This window comes from Nicotiana tabacum, chromosome 11 (assembly GCF_000715075.1).
Source record: "Nicotiana tabacum cultivar K326 chromosome 11, ASM71507v2, whole genome shotgun sequence".
In the NCBI taxonomy this organism is placed as follows: Eukaryota; Viridiplantae; Streptophyta; class Magnoliopsida; order Solanales; family Solanaceae; genus Nicotiana; species Nicotiana tabacum.
Genome location: NC_134090.1, coordinates 149055769 through 149070896, shown reverse-complemented (window position 1 = coordinate 149070896; position 15128 = coordinate 149055769).

Sequence of the window (15128 nt, the reverse complement as noted above, 5' to 3'; positions counted from 1 at the left end):
GCCCAATATCAACACACAAAGAACATATCTCGCCCCTCGATCAGGGAATCACAAGCCATCTATGCATATCTAATACTGAGCGCTCATGCATGCATACGAATGCGTGGAAGGAATTCAAGGAGTTACATTTCAAACTGAATCAAGGACGCACGATAAGAATTCAAAAATGTGAAGTTTTTTCTTAAAGGTTCTACAGCCTCTCGAGGATAAGTACAGACGTCTCCATACCGATCCGCGAGATTCTACTAAACCTGCTCATGACTCGTGAGACCTATGTAACCTAGACTCTGATACCATCTTGTAACGACCCTAAAACCGACCCGGTCGTGATGGCGCCTATCATGAAACTAGACCAGCCGACACAACTCCCAAATTAATCATTAATTAATAAGAATCATTTTTAAGCCTTTAATTAAACAAATGTTTCATAATGTAAGTCTAAATGAACAATGCGGAAATAATATACAAGTCCGACATCGGGGTGTCACAAGTCACGAACATCTACTAAGGTATGAATACAATGAAAAATCTAAAAATGTACTAAATACAGTCTAATGAAAACAAGAGGGAGAAAAGCGGTGATACGGACGTCGGGCAACTACCTTGCTAAACTCCGATGACTCTGCCTATGAGCAATCAACACCCGCTATCGGGTTCAAAAATACCTAAATCTGCATACAAGGTGCAGGGAGTAATGTAAGTACTCCAACTCAGTAAGTAAAAAAGGTAAATGAAAGCTGAGCAGTAAGAAAACACGTAAACCACATCAAAATGCTACAACAAAAGCAGGATATTTCCAACACAGTACAAAAATCATTTACTTCATAAATCATGCTCAGTTTCGGTAAAAACCTTTTAAAACAATTTACAATAGTTTTTAAAGGAGTGATAAAATAGTGAATAAACATGATAGAAACGTAAATAGCCCCTCGGGCAAAACATGTACCATAAACCGCCCCTCGGGCATATTATCAATAGAACCAACCCCTCGGGCTACCTCACAATCATTCGTAATCAGCCCCTTAGGCATAACATAAATCAAGAACCGCCCCTCGAGAAATAACATGGAACAACATCAGCCCCTCGGGCTATATCACATCTTACACTAGGTACCCGTGCTCACTGGGGGTGTACAGACTCTGGGAGGGGACCCTTACGGCCCAAACGCAATATCAAGCCATCTCGTGGCATAATCAATATGCTTTAGGCCTCATATCAAGCCACCTCGTGGCGTAACAAATCAGGCCCTCGGCCTCATAATCATAAATCAGTATCACACTGCTGCGGTGCACAGCCCGATCCCACTCGGGCAATAGTAAAACATAATGCTCAGTTTAAAATATCATTTAAAATATCAAAATGGAGTAAATATGGATGAGCTATGAAAACAGTAGAATACAGCATGACTGAGTACAAATATGAAGTCAAAATACTGAGGAATAGTAGTAAAAATCCCCTAAGGGTCTAAAACAGTTGGCATTCAGCCCAAACATGGCATTCAACCCAAAACATGATAATACTTTCCAAAACACAATGATATCAAACAAGTTTTAATCAAATATGTGCCTTAACAGTCATATGGGATGGACTAAGTCACGATCCCCAACAGTGCACGACCCCACGCTCGTCATCTAACGTGTGTGTCACTTCAAAGTAGCATAACAATGTGAAATCCGGGTTTCATACCCTCAGGATAACATTTACAATCATTACTTACCTCAAACCAGTCCAAACTCTAGCTGTGATGCCTTTGCCTCTCGAATCGGCCTCCAAATGCTCCAAATCTTACCAAAATCAGTATATTATCATTAATATACGCTAAAGGAACAAAGCGCAGGCGAAAATTTTCAAATTAACTCAAGAATTCCGAAATTTCTCAAACCTGGCCCACGTCTCGTAATCCGACCAAAGTCTCAAAATCTGACAACCCATTCAATTACGAGACTATCCATACTAGTTTCACTTAATTCTGATTTCGAATCGGCTTTCAAATTCCAAAAATTTATTTTACGAAGTTCCACAATTTTCCCCAAATTTACATCCCAAATCTCTACTCAAATGATGAATCCAAGGTTATAATCATGTATTTTAGGCAAAATTGAGTTAGAATTACTTACCCCGATGGTTTTCTTGAAAATCCCTCGAAAAATCACCAAAGCCCGAGCGCTCTAGGTCAAAATATGAAATAAAACCCCAAATCTCGTATTTATAGAGCACCTTTCGGATCCCCATCACCGCTGACCGCGGTAAAACCATTGTTGACCACGGTAAAACCATTGCTACAACGGAAAATGTTGATTACAGTGATATGCTTTAGTATTTTGGTCATAACTTTCTCTACAGATGTCCAATTTGTAGTTTATTTAGCTATAGACACGAAGGGATACAACTTTCGTTTTTGAATAATCTCAAAATTCCTTGTAGATCAAAAGATATAGGCTTCCAAAGTTAGACTAGTGAACCTACGGATTCTTCCTCACCGTGGACCGCGGACCATTTTCTGCCCCAGCGGTAAATTTAAGCACCAGAACCGATGCCCGAGTCCTGGTAATTCCCGGACTCGCTCAAAACTCAACCAAAACACACCTGAGGCTCTTGGGATCTTAACCCAAACATACCAACATCTCCTATAACATCATTAAAACTTAGTCGAGCCTTCGAATCACTCAAAACATTGCCAAAATACCAAATCAACTTCGGATTCACCCTTAAGAACTTAAGAAGTTTCAAGATCCACAAACGATGTTGAAACCCATCAATTCAACTCCGAATGACTTGAAATTTTGCACACACATCACAAATGACACAACAGACCTACTCCAACTTCCGGAATTTTATTCCAACCCCTATAACAAAATCTCACCTATCAACCGGAAAACGCCAAAATCCCAATTTCGGCAATTCAAGCCTAAACCTTCCACGAACCTCCAAAATACATTCTGATCACGCTCCTAAGTCCCAAATCACCTAATGGAGATAACCAAATCATAAAAATTTCAATCCAAGATCATATACTAACAAGTCAAAACTTGGTCAAACCTTTCAAATTTTAAGCTTCAAACTGAGAATTGTTCTTCCAAATTCATTCCGATTACCCTGAAAACCAAAACTGATAATTTACATAATTTATAATATCACACGGTCTAGTCATGCCCAAGAACTGACGAGCGAAGTATAAAAGCTCAAAACTACCAGTCGGGCCGTTACACCTACGAAGATAATAGTGAGAAATCCAAATGGAAGACAATTTAAGAAAGCAATTAGCTACGATTGGAAGCTTGTGTATTGTGGCACATGTTTGCAGTTGGGACATAATTGCCAAAACAAGATAACAATGCAGCAACAATAGGCTAAACAACTAAAGCAAAGGCAAGAATGGAAACCTAGGGGCCAGAACAACTCAGTGATTGGAAGTGAAGGACCACAAGTAATTATGGATAGTAGAAAACCAAAAACTAGTCAAGACATAAAAGAAGGAATCTAAGCTCAGAAGCAAACAAATGGTAAAGAGGAGGGTTGGCAGGAAGTAAGGGGCAAATCTGCTGCTAAAAATAATCATGTTTCTGTTGAAGAGAGATTGGTTATGGGAAATGGTTTTATTGCCCTTGCTAGAACAAATTCTCATCACACAAGTATTGGCACTGGTAGAATGGAAGGAGGGCATAGTAGTCGTGGGTTTTGGAGGAGGTTGTACTACCAGACCAAATATTTTATGAAGCTGGTCACCTGGAATGATAGAGGCTTGAATAAAGCCTATAAGAAAAAGGAGGTGCAGAGGTTTATCAGAGAAAATAATATTAGTATTATTGCTATAGTAGAACGTAGAGTGCAAGAGAAGTATTCTAGTAAGATTCTAAATAAGTAGCCCCTAAGTGGAAATGGTGTACAAATAATGAGCTGGAGATAAAGGAAGGATATTGATAGTGTGGGATCCTAATGAAATAAAATTTACTATGAAAGAGTAACCTCAGTATATTCATGGGTAGGTACTCTTATTTCCTAGAAAGTAGGAATTCACTTTCACAACTATATATGGACTCCACACAATAGATACAAGGAAAAGCATTTGCTAAGCTGGAGCCACTCTCAACATAGACCTTGGCTATGTATGGGTGATTCTAATACAATCTTATCAGTAGATAACAGAAGCAATGGGAATCCATTACAAGAATGGAAAATTAGAGATTTTAAAGAGTTCCTGACAATTTTAGGGATGTCTGAAATGAGAACTGTGGGGAGAAGCTTCAAATGTACAAATTCTCATGTCTTTGGCAGAATACATAGGGCGATAGTTAATTCTGAATGGGTAAACAATATTCCACAATTGGATGCTATGATTATGGATCCTTATTTCTCAGATCACTCTCCCTTATGTGTCAAATTTGGAGATGAACCACATAACTCTAGGCCTTTCAGGTTCTTCAACCATTTGGCAGAACATAAAAAGTTCTTAACAATAGTTGCAAGGGTCTGGGAAATAAAAAAAATAACATCAATACCTGGAGTATGAAGGAAATTGAAAGAAGTAAGAAGAGAGTTAAAGAAGCTGAATATTACTGATTTTGCAGCAGTTGATGTAAAAATGAAGCAAGCCAAACACCAACTAAAGGAGATACATGAAAGAAATGAGAACTAACTACTTACACTTAAACTTGTTTGAAGAGGAGAAGGAACTGAAGAAGCAACTGGAGAAATGGGTCAATATTGAAGAAAGTATTTGTTTTAAAAAAATCAAGAAATCAATGGTTAAAATTGGGAGACTCAAACTTTGCTTTCTTCTTTGCCAGTATGAAGAATAGAGTTAGTCAAAACAAGATTAGGAGTCTGATGACTTCTACGGGAGAAATAGTACAAATAATTGATGAAATTGAAAGTGAAGTAGTAGGATTTTACAAAGAATTACTTGGCTTATTGGCAGAAGCTAATGCGAGCCATTCATCCGAGTATTATGAAAGAAGGGAATGTGCTTAATAGATTCCAAAAGTTGAACTTGTAAGTGTAGAGAATGTATACAATGTTTTGAAGGGCATAGATGATTTAAAAGCTCTGGGGTATGATGGATTCAATTAATTATTTTTCAAGAAAATATGGGCTATCACATGACAGGAGATCACGCAGGAAGTCTTGTAGTTCTTTAACACAAGGGAAATATATCGACCCATAAATGTGAATACAATCACTTTGATACCTAAGGTACACCACCCCTCAACCATTGGAGACTTCAGGCTTATATCCTGTTGTACAGTGCTATACAAAATTATCTCTAAGATACTGACTACTAGACTCCAAGAGGTAATGGACCAGTTATGTAACGACCCGACCGGTCGTTTTGAGAATTTGCACTTTGCTTGCCAGTTCTCGGGCATGACTAGCCCCATGTGATGTATTATTACTTATGTAAATCGTCGGTTTTGGTTTTCAGGATAATCGGAATAGATTTGGAAGAACAACTATTAGGTTGAAGCTTTAAATTTGGAAAGTTTGACCAAGTTTTTGACTTTTTGGTATTCGATCTCGGATTTGGATTTTTTATAATTTGGTTAGTTCCGTTAGGTGATTTATGACTTGGGAGCGTATCCGGAATATATTTTGGAGGTCCGTGGAAGATATAAGCTTGAATTAGCGAAGTTGGAAATTTGGCATTTTTCGGTCGGTAGTGAAAATCTTGATATAGAGGTTGTAATGGAATTCCAGAAAGTGGAGTAGGTCTGTAGTGTTATTTGTGGCGTGTATGCAAAATTTCAGGTCATTCGGAGTTGATTTGATAAGTTTCGGCGTCGTTTGTGCAATTTAAAAGTTTATAAGTTCTTAGGCTTGAATCCGAGGTTGATTCGGTGTTTATAAGTTCCGATTTTCTTTCAGATCTGTCTTAGATCTGTGCATGTTATGAACCTCTTGGTGTTTTCTCAAAGGTTTTCCGACTTTTCAAAATGACTCTTCGTCTTCAACGATTAGGGTTTTCTTAATCTTTTTTTAAAGGACTTTTCCTCTGATTTTCAGTGTTGTCTTATGATTCTACTATGTTTAAACGGGTTGTTTATGTTTTCTTCTGCCTGGTTCATCGTGTTGAAAACCCTAAGTATTTTGGTTTTATCTGAGGTTTAGAACTGTCTTTGTTTATTTGTATACTTGTTTCGACTAAGCTCTTTGTGTTTAGATCCTTTTCATTGTTTAACTTGACTGATTCTGAGTCCTTACCTTTTCAACTCAGCTCTGTTAAAGCCCTAATATCTTAAAGGTTTTCCTCACTTATTACTAAGAGTTTTTAAAAGATCTCCTTTACCTGTTACTATGTGTTAGGCTGGTTTCTTCATTTTTTGGTTCTATGTGACTACTTGACTTGTTGATTACCATACTTCGAGTAGTCCTTAGCCTGCTTATGTCACCTTTGTGTGATTGTGTTCATCCAGTTTGCTTCTTTTTGTTTGACCCTCCGTGTCTGATACGCCTGTTCATTTTTTTCTATTTATATGTCGAGGTGCAAAATCATGACTCCTTCGTCATTGATCTTGATTTCCTTAAGTTACGGTTTGATTGCAAGGTTTTCTTATAAACCCTAATTTTACTCGTTTGTTTAAGTTGATTGATTCCCTTCCTTTATTTGTTGTGATGTTTCACCCCTGCTGAATCCTTTCCCCAATTAAGTATATTCTGTGCCTAGACTCAATTGTATACTCTATATTCTTACTATCCCTTATATAGTCAGAAATCAATCTTTCTCAAATTGATTTTCTTTCCTTAATTATCCCTATTGGTATCCGTTAAGCAGTAATTCCTTGATTAAAGGGAAGTACTTGTATTAATGGGATTCTGATTGTGATTATTTCCATATTTTGTGTTAAACCTTTACTTGTTACCTTATTTTCTACTCGTTTTCAAAGCTATAAATACCCTACCCTCTCTTATTTAAACACACGAACAACTGAGTTCAGAACACACACTTACACATTAAAACTCTTTCTCTCTCTACTACTTGTGCTATTGCTTTGTCTAGCCTGCTGAAAGCTAAGGCTAGACTGTGGAACTCTGATTGCTTTACTTTTTTCTACACTTTGCTTCTTCAATTGGTATGTTCTTAATTTAAATTTTGAGACTCAACTCTGTGTGTTCCCTTGTTTGTCCATCTCTGTCTCTTTCTGCACTAGCTTAATGACTCAGTTGTTAAATCGCACATTTTTTTACTGCTTTACTCAGCATGCTTAAATTCTGCCTTTCTTTGTTCCAAAATATGATCAGCATGTTTACTTGTTCATGTTTATGTCCCTCAACTAGCATGTCTCCTAATGTACTTGATTCATGAGTAATTATGTGTTTCTGATTTGGGTCCTCTATATCCCCAACCCCTACTCCCCTGCCTGTAATTGTTGAAGTTGTACTACTCTCTGAACTGGTTTTGTGTATGTTGTTGTTGCTCCTATCCCTTTTTCCTTTCAAAAACTGTTTTCATTAAGCAACTCTCCTGCTATTTTACTAACTCATTTCAAACATGCAGTCTTTCAAAACTGTTTTCTAAATCAAACCCCTTTTTCAAATATGTGTTCCTACAATTCCATTATACTCTTAAATCATTAGGTTCTGCCCCTTTTGTGTGAGCCTTGCTTTGGGACCCTTGAACTCCTTCTGAACCTGGACACATAAGAGCTGGCCCTTCCACACTGCACTTACTCTTGGTTATACAATCTGGTGTGAGCACTGCCCGGGATCCCTTCAGGTCCTTAGGGAACTCTGACACACCCATACATGAGAAAGGCTTTGGAACAATATTGACATTTGAAGTGGTTTATTACATAACTCAGAGAGGAAGTCAGAATCAAGCTTCTTATGGTTGTAACTTCTTATTTTTGCATTTCTTATGTAATCCTATCACATGGTCTGTAATAATTTGTAAACAAGCATTGGGCTGGCTAGTGAAAAGAGATGGGGAAATATGCATGCTATAGTTGTTAGAGGGTAGAAAACATGTTATTAGGTTTATATTCCTAATTGTGCAACAGAAATCATGTTTAGGATTCATACATGCATTAGAAAATTATGTTCTTAGGACCCATGTTTCTTGCTTCAGCACTTCATTCGTTAGTCCATGCTTTATGTTTATCACTTAAAAATCCTGCTCCTAGGGCAGTAACAACACTGGTACAAAAAAGCTGTTATTTCAAAAAATTCTGTAGCTCTTGTGTACATTTAGAAATCATGCCTTAAGGATTTAGTTTTCAACAATCTTGTAATTTGCATGTGCATATTAGATACCATGTTCTAGGATCCTGTTTACATTCGGTTTAAAACGCTTAGTTAACTATTGATTCATGAAAAGGGTAGTAAAGCAATAATTTTCCCACTGTGACGTTTTCTGAATAAAATCGGCAACAGTCTCTACAACTAGAACAACATGTTTTAGGTAATCAAAATAATCTCCAAACTGCCTTAATGACTTGGAACAACTGCTGAATCTTGCTTTGCACCTAGGCAAGCCTTAGGTAATAACTTAAATAAAAACTAGAATTGCCTTTGTTACAACCAGCAGGCAAGCCTGATTCGGACTTTTTATCTGAGTCATGTAATAAATCTGGTTCTGCTGCAACAACTTAAACGCCATGCTTTAGGATTTTAAATTCAAACCTTAACTGTGTATAAGGCATGCTGTCTGTGTGCATTATTTGTGGAGGTATAACTGAGCCCTTTACTTGTTTTCTGTGTTTTCCCCCTTAAATGCAGTCCTACTTGTTTTGCATGTCGCCTTAGTATTTTGCCTTTAAACCTGAGGTTCTGCCTAGAACCTCCTTATAGGATAGAAGTCCTAAATTCCTCCGGGACTGATAGGAAGGGACGGGTAACAGCATGCAATCCTCCACGAGGTAGGAAAAGGTAGATATGAAAATGATGACCGGTGCATTAATACCATGTGTAGCCCTTCTTTTGAGGAGTGTCATACCGGGTATTGCATTGACTTGATCCATATTATAAACAGACCTAGGACCTCCCTCCCTTTTTACATTCTCAAGTATGTTTGAATTATAATTATTTTTCAAAATCTTGCCCCTTTTTATTAGCTGCTTTGCTACATATGTGTATTCAGCTTAAACCCCCTACTATTTGAGCCAATACTTGCCTATTTGCTAATTGTACAAATTCACAAAAACTTTCTGGGCGAGAACCATACTAGTGGATCCTGAGGGGTGTCTAACACCTTCACCTTAAGATAATTTCAAGCCTTTACCCTATATCTAGTTATCAAACGTAGTTGTAGATGAACCCTACATGTGTCCTAATGCACCTTAAATCATTAGGTGCCGACTCTTCAAAATTGCAAGCCCCTTCCTAAAAGGAAAAGAGTCATCCCAACCAGAATGTCATAAACCCCGATTTCCCGATATGAGGGAGGGAAAAAGGGGGCGCGACAAGGTGTTTCACGTGGACCATTGTTTGGATAGGGTCACGTATTGCAGCGAAGTTATATGGAGGTATGACCCTTCGGGTTAGATTCATGTGTTCTATTTCTATGATGTGTGACGGGTTCCGAGCATTGTGTTGTGGTGGTACTGGTGAACTTACGGTACAACTCTCTTATTTGAGTCATTTTCATGATTTAAGTATGTTCGGATTGTTGCTTATTGGTGCGCAGATTGCATGAGTTGTGGCTTTAGTTTTGGATAGATGTGTCATGTCACCAGAGTAGTTGTGTTGGATTAGATGAGATTGTTGGGATCTATAATGAAACAAATGGATTCGATTTCAGCGTGTTGGAAGATTAATATCGATGTTGGCAGTATACGGAAGTGTTAGAATGAGGCTTTGTTGGATAAGAGACTTATTATCGATATTCGGTTGGTTTGAGCAACTATTGTGATGAGGAGTTATCGCTGCGACTGTTTGAGTTATGTGGTACATCATGTAATTGCATTTGAGGTTGCGAGTATGGTTTGCTACAGCTTGTTCGGGCTTATTCAGAGTATAAATGTGAGATTCTAATCTTGTAAAGGATTTCATAAGGGGAAATGTGGTTCTAAGGTTTATGGGCTAAGTTGGATTGCGAAACTTCAGTTATACTGTGTTATCGGACCTATATGAGATAGGGTAACGTGGGATCACCCCCGGGTATGTGCATGGCAATGTTTCAAAGCGATTTGACGGTTTTCGAAACAACTCTGGGCACGTTCGAGGACAAACGTATGTTTAAGTGGGGGAGGATGTAACGACCCGATCGGTCGTTTTGAGATTTTGCACTTCGCTCGCCAATTCTCGGGCATGACTAGCCCCGTGTGATGTATTATGACTTATGTAAATTGTCGGTTTTGGTTTTCAGGGTAATCGGAATGAATTTGGAAGAACAGTTCTCAGTTTGAAGCTTAAAATTTGAAAGGTTTGACCAAGTTTTGACTTATTAGTATATGATCTCGGATTGGAATTTTTATAATTTGGTTAGCTCCGTTATGTGATTTGGGATTTATGAGCGTGATCAGAATCTATTTTGGAGGTTCGTGGAAGGTTTAGGCTTGAATTGCCGAAATTGGGATTTTGACATTTTCTGGTTGATAGGTGAGATTTTGACATAGGGATCGGAATGGAATTCCGAAAGTTGGAATAGGTCTGTTGTGTCATTTGTGACGTGTATGCAAAATTTCATGTCATTCGGAGTTGAATTGATAGGTTTCGGCATCATTTGTGGAACTTGAAAGTTCTTAAGTTCTTAAGCTTGAATTCGAAGTTGATTTGGTATTTTGGCGTTGTTTTGAGTGATTCGAAGGCTCGACTATGTTTTAATGATGTTATGGGAGGTATTGGTATGTTTGGGTTGAGGTCCCAAGGGCCTTGGGCGTGTTTCGGGTGAGTTTTGAGCGAGTCCGGTCATTACCGGGACTCACGCATTGGTTCTAGTGCTTAAATTTACAGCTGGGGTGTAAGTTTTACCGCTGGGGCGGAAAATGGTCTGCGGTCCGCGGTGAGGAAGAATCCGCAGGTTCACTGGTCTGACTTCGGAAGCCTATATCTTTTGTTCTACAAGGAATTTTGAGATGATTCAAAAACAAAAGGCCTTGTAGAGAAAGTTATGTCTAAAATACTAAAGTATGTCACTGCAATCAATATTTTCCATTGTAGCAATTGATTTTACCGCAGTCAGCATTGGTTTTACCGCAGTCAGCGGTGATGGGGATCTGAAAGGTGCTCTATAAATACGATATTTGGAGTTTTATTTTATATTTTGACCTAGAAAGCTCGGGCTTTGGCGATGTTTCGAGGAATTTTCAAGAAAATCATCGGGGTAAGTGATTCTAACTCAATTTTGGCTAAAATACATGATTATAACGTTGGATTTATCATTTGAGTAGAGATTTGGGATGTAAATTTGGAAAGAATTGTGGAAATTCATAAAATAAATTTTTGGAATTTGAAACCCGATTCGAAGTCGGAATTGAGTGAAACTAGTATGGATAGTCTCGTAATTGAATGAATTGTTGGATTTTGAGACTTTGGTCGGATTTCGAGACTTGGGCCCGGGGGCTGGCTTTGAGCTATTTCGGAATTCTTGAGTTAATTTGATTATTTTTGCCTGGGCTTTGTTCATTTAGCGTATATTGATGATAATATACTGATTTTGGTTAGATTTGGAGCATTTGGAGGTCGATTCGAGAGGCAAAGGCATCGCGGGCTAGAGTTTGGACCGGTTTGAGGTAAGTAATGATTGTAAATATTGAACTGAGGGTATGCAACCCTAGATTTCACATCATTATGCTACTTTGAGGTGACGCACACGTAAGATGACAAACGTAGGGTCGTGTACCGTTAGGGATCGTGACTTAGTCCATCCCGTATGACTGTTAAGTCACGTATTTGATTAAAACTTGTTTGATATAATCGTGTTTGGGAAAGCATTATCACGTTTTGGGCTGAATGCCATATTTGGGCCTCGTACCAACTGTTTTAGACCTTTAGGGGATTTTTACTGCGATTCCTCACTATTTTGACTTTATATTTGTACTCAGTCATGCTGTATTTTACTGTTTTCATAGCTCAGCCATATTTACTCTGTTTTGATATTTTTAAATGATATTTTGGGCTGAGCATATGTTTTACTGTTGCCCGAGTGCCTTGAGAGATTTTTGACTGAGTGAGGCCGGGGGCCTGTATTGTGAGAATATTATGGGATCGGGCTGCGCGCCGCAGCAGTGTGGTACTGATTTATGATTATGAGGATGAGGGCCTGATTTGTTACGCCATGAGGTGGCTTGATATGAGGCCGAAAGCCTATATTGATTATGCCACGAGATGGTTTGATATTGCGTTTGGGACGTAAGGGGCTCCTCCCGGAGTCTGTACACCCTCAATGAGCGCGATACACACTATGAGACGTGATATAGCCCGAGGGGATAATGTTGTTCTATGTTATTTCTCGGGGGGCGGTTCTTGATTTATGTTATGCCCGAGGGGCTGATTACGAGTGATTGTGAGGTAGCCCGAGGGGTTGGTTCTGTTGATAATATGCCTTAGGGCCAGTTTATGGTACATGTTTTGCCCGAGGGGCTATTTACATTTCTATCATATTTATTCACTGTTTTATCACTCGTTTGAAAACTATTGAAAATTGTTTTAAAAGGTTTTTACCGAAACTGATCTGTACTGTGTTGGAAATATCATGCTTTTGTTGTAGCGTTTTGATGTAGTTTACGTATTTTCTTACTACTCAGCTTTCATTTACCTTTATTACTTACTGAGTTGGAGTACTCATATTACTCTCTCACCTTGTGTGCAGATTCAGGTATTTCAGAACCCGGTAGCGGGTGTTGATTGCTCAGAGGCAGAGTCATCGGAGTTTAGCAAGGTAGCTGCCCGACGTCCGCAGCACCATCTTTATCCCTATTGTTTTCAATAGACTGTATTTAGTACATTTTTAGATTTTTCGTTGTATTCAGACCTTAGTAGATGCTCGTGACTTGTGACACCCCAATGTTGGACTTGTATATTATTTTTGCACTGTTCATTCAGACTTACATTATGAAATATTTGTTTAATTAAAGGCTTAAAATGATTCTTATTGATTGATGGTTAATTTGGGAGTTATGTCGGTTGGCCTAGTTTCATAATAGGCGCCATCACAACCGGGTCGGTTTTAGGGTCGTGACAGTAGGAAATGGCCTGGTAATATCCATTTTCACAAGAATTCTCGCATGTGAGATCCTCTCCACTTTAGTGGTACATTCATCAGCATAAATAGCTGTCCCTAGTCCACTTCCAATTCGACTCAGAGAGTCAACTCCCCAACATTTCAATGGTAAGTTTGGGAGCTTAACCCATAAGGGGAGAGTCTTCAATATTTCCTCCTTGAAATCAAAGTGAGGAGCCAACTCCCATTTAATACCAATCACACAATAAGATAGCGATTTCTGAGGCTAAGGACAGTCTGTCACCAGAATGGGCACAACTCCGCCCTCCTGTGGTGAAATTCCACCGGACTTGGCTCAAGAACGGCCTTAGCATTGAGCACAAACCCCAATTGGTTTCATTCCACAATTCCAAGCGATTTTCTATAATGCTACAAAAAGATGCAGAGACTATTATAGTTTCGAATCACATGAAATATTCAGAAACTTCCCAATCCATTCCTGGGCCAAATCGAACAATTCCAGGCCATGGAGACTCTCCCCTAGGTCAAATACTACCTCCCCACCAAATCTCAGACCATTATACCATTGGAAAATGAGAGCTCTGATGTTCTGCAAAATGCCGGCGAGGAGACAGTTGCCGGAGAAGATGCTCCAGGTATCCAATTGGTACGAAACCAATGCGAAAATGTCTCTGCTGACGTAGAAAACACTCTCAAATCCTCAAAACCCCAGCACAATCAACAAATCTCCACAACAATTCAAAAAACAAATTCCGCAGTCGCGAACATAACAGGTGTTCGACAAAATGTCCCAATCAATTTCACTGACCCAATTGAAGTGCAACTTACTGAAAATGACCCTTCGGATGTTCCTAAAGCTCATTGTGTTGCTGGAGCCACTTTACAAGGCCCAATCCATGGCGATCGATTATCATATTCCTCCTTAGTTGCTCAGTTGGTCGAAAATGGTGAACCAACTATCCAAATCGACCAAGGTCAATGCCAAAATGCTTCTGCAGATATAGGGAATCTTCCCAATCCATCATAACCTCAGGTCAACCAATCAAAAGTCACAACATCTCCAAAATCGACTCCTGCAACTACCACTGTTACAGATGCTCAACCAAAAGCACCAGTCATCTCTCCTTCATAAAAAACCCAGGTGATTGACCTTACTCAAGCAGCTGTTCAAAATGCTCCAGGACACTTGGGGAAGGCACCAACTAATGAGCTATCTAGTCATGTTGCCAAGACTCCCCAACAAGATCAAACAAAAACCAAAACCACCCCTTGTCCATCTACTTCCGCATACCCAAAGATCTCAGCCAACTTTGATAAACCCCGATACCCACAAAACAATAAGTCACCTACAGAGCCTATCCAAAATGCCCAGCTTCACAACAATAAATCAGATATTCCACAAAAAAAAAAAAAAACAATACCCAACCGAAAAAACCACCCAACTATCCTGCCCCACCTTCTCCTACCATCACACAATCCCTAGCAACCAAACTAGGAGCAAAACACGCTGCAGATTTAGTTCCAATAGAATTCACATCCCCCCAAATAACCACCAAACAAGGTCAACCGGCGGTTATCTTCACCAAGAAAGACTATATGGTCACTCTAGCCAATAGACGCCAATACACTATTATGGGAAAAGTTCTTAACACTATACCCAAAATGAAAGTGATCAGAAGAAGCTTTACAGCTCAAACTGAGCTCAGACGAGGAGTTAAAATAGTCCACTACTCCAGAGCAACACCTCCTTCTTCAAGAGCCCATGCCTTAGTGATCACTGGCTTGCTATTAATTGTACTTGGCCCGGAATATAATACTTCATTCCTTTCTTTTATACTACTGAACTTAACAAGAAAGAAACCTTCATTGTGATGGTATATCGTTGGCTTTGTTACGAAATTCCATTGGAACGCGATAAATCTTTCAACAGCTCCAATACTAGGTGTATCTTCAACTACATACATGACTACCGCCTTCCTTCATTTCTTTGTTTCCTTCTCAACTTTAGCTT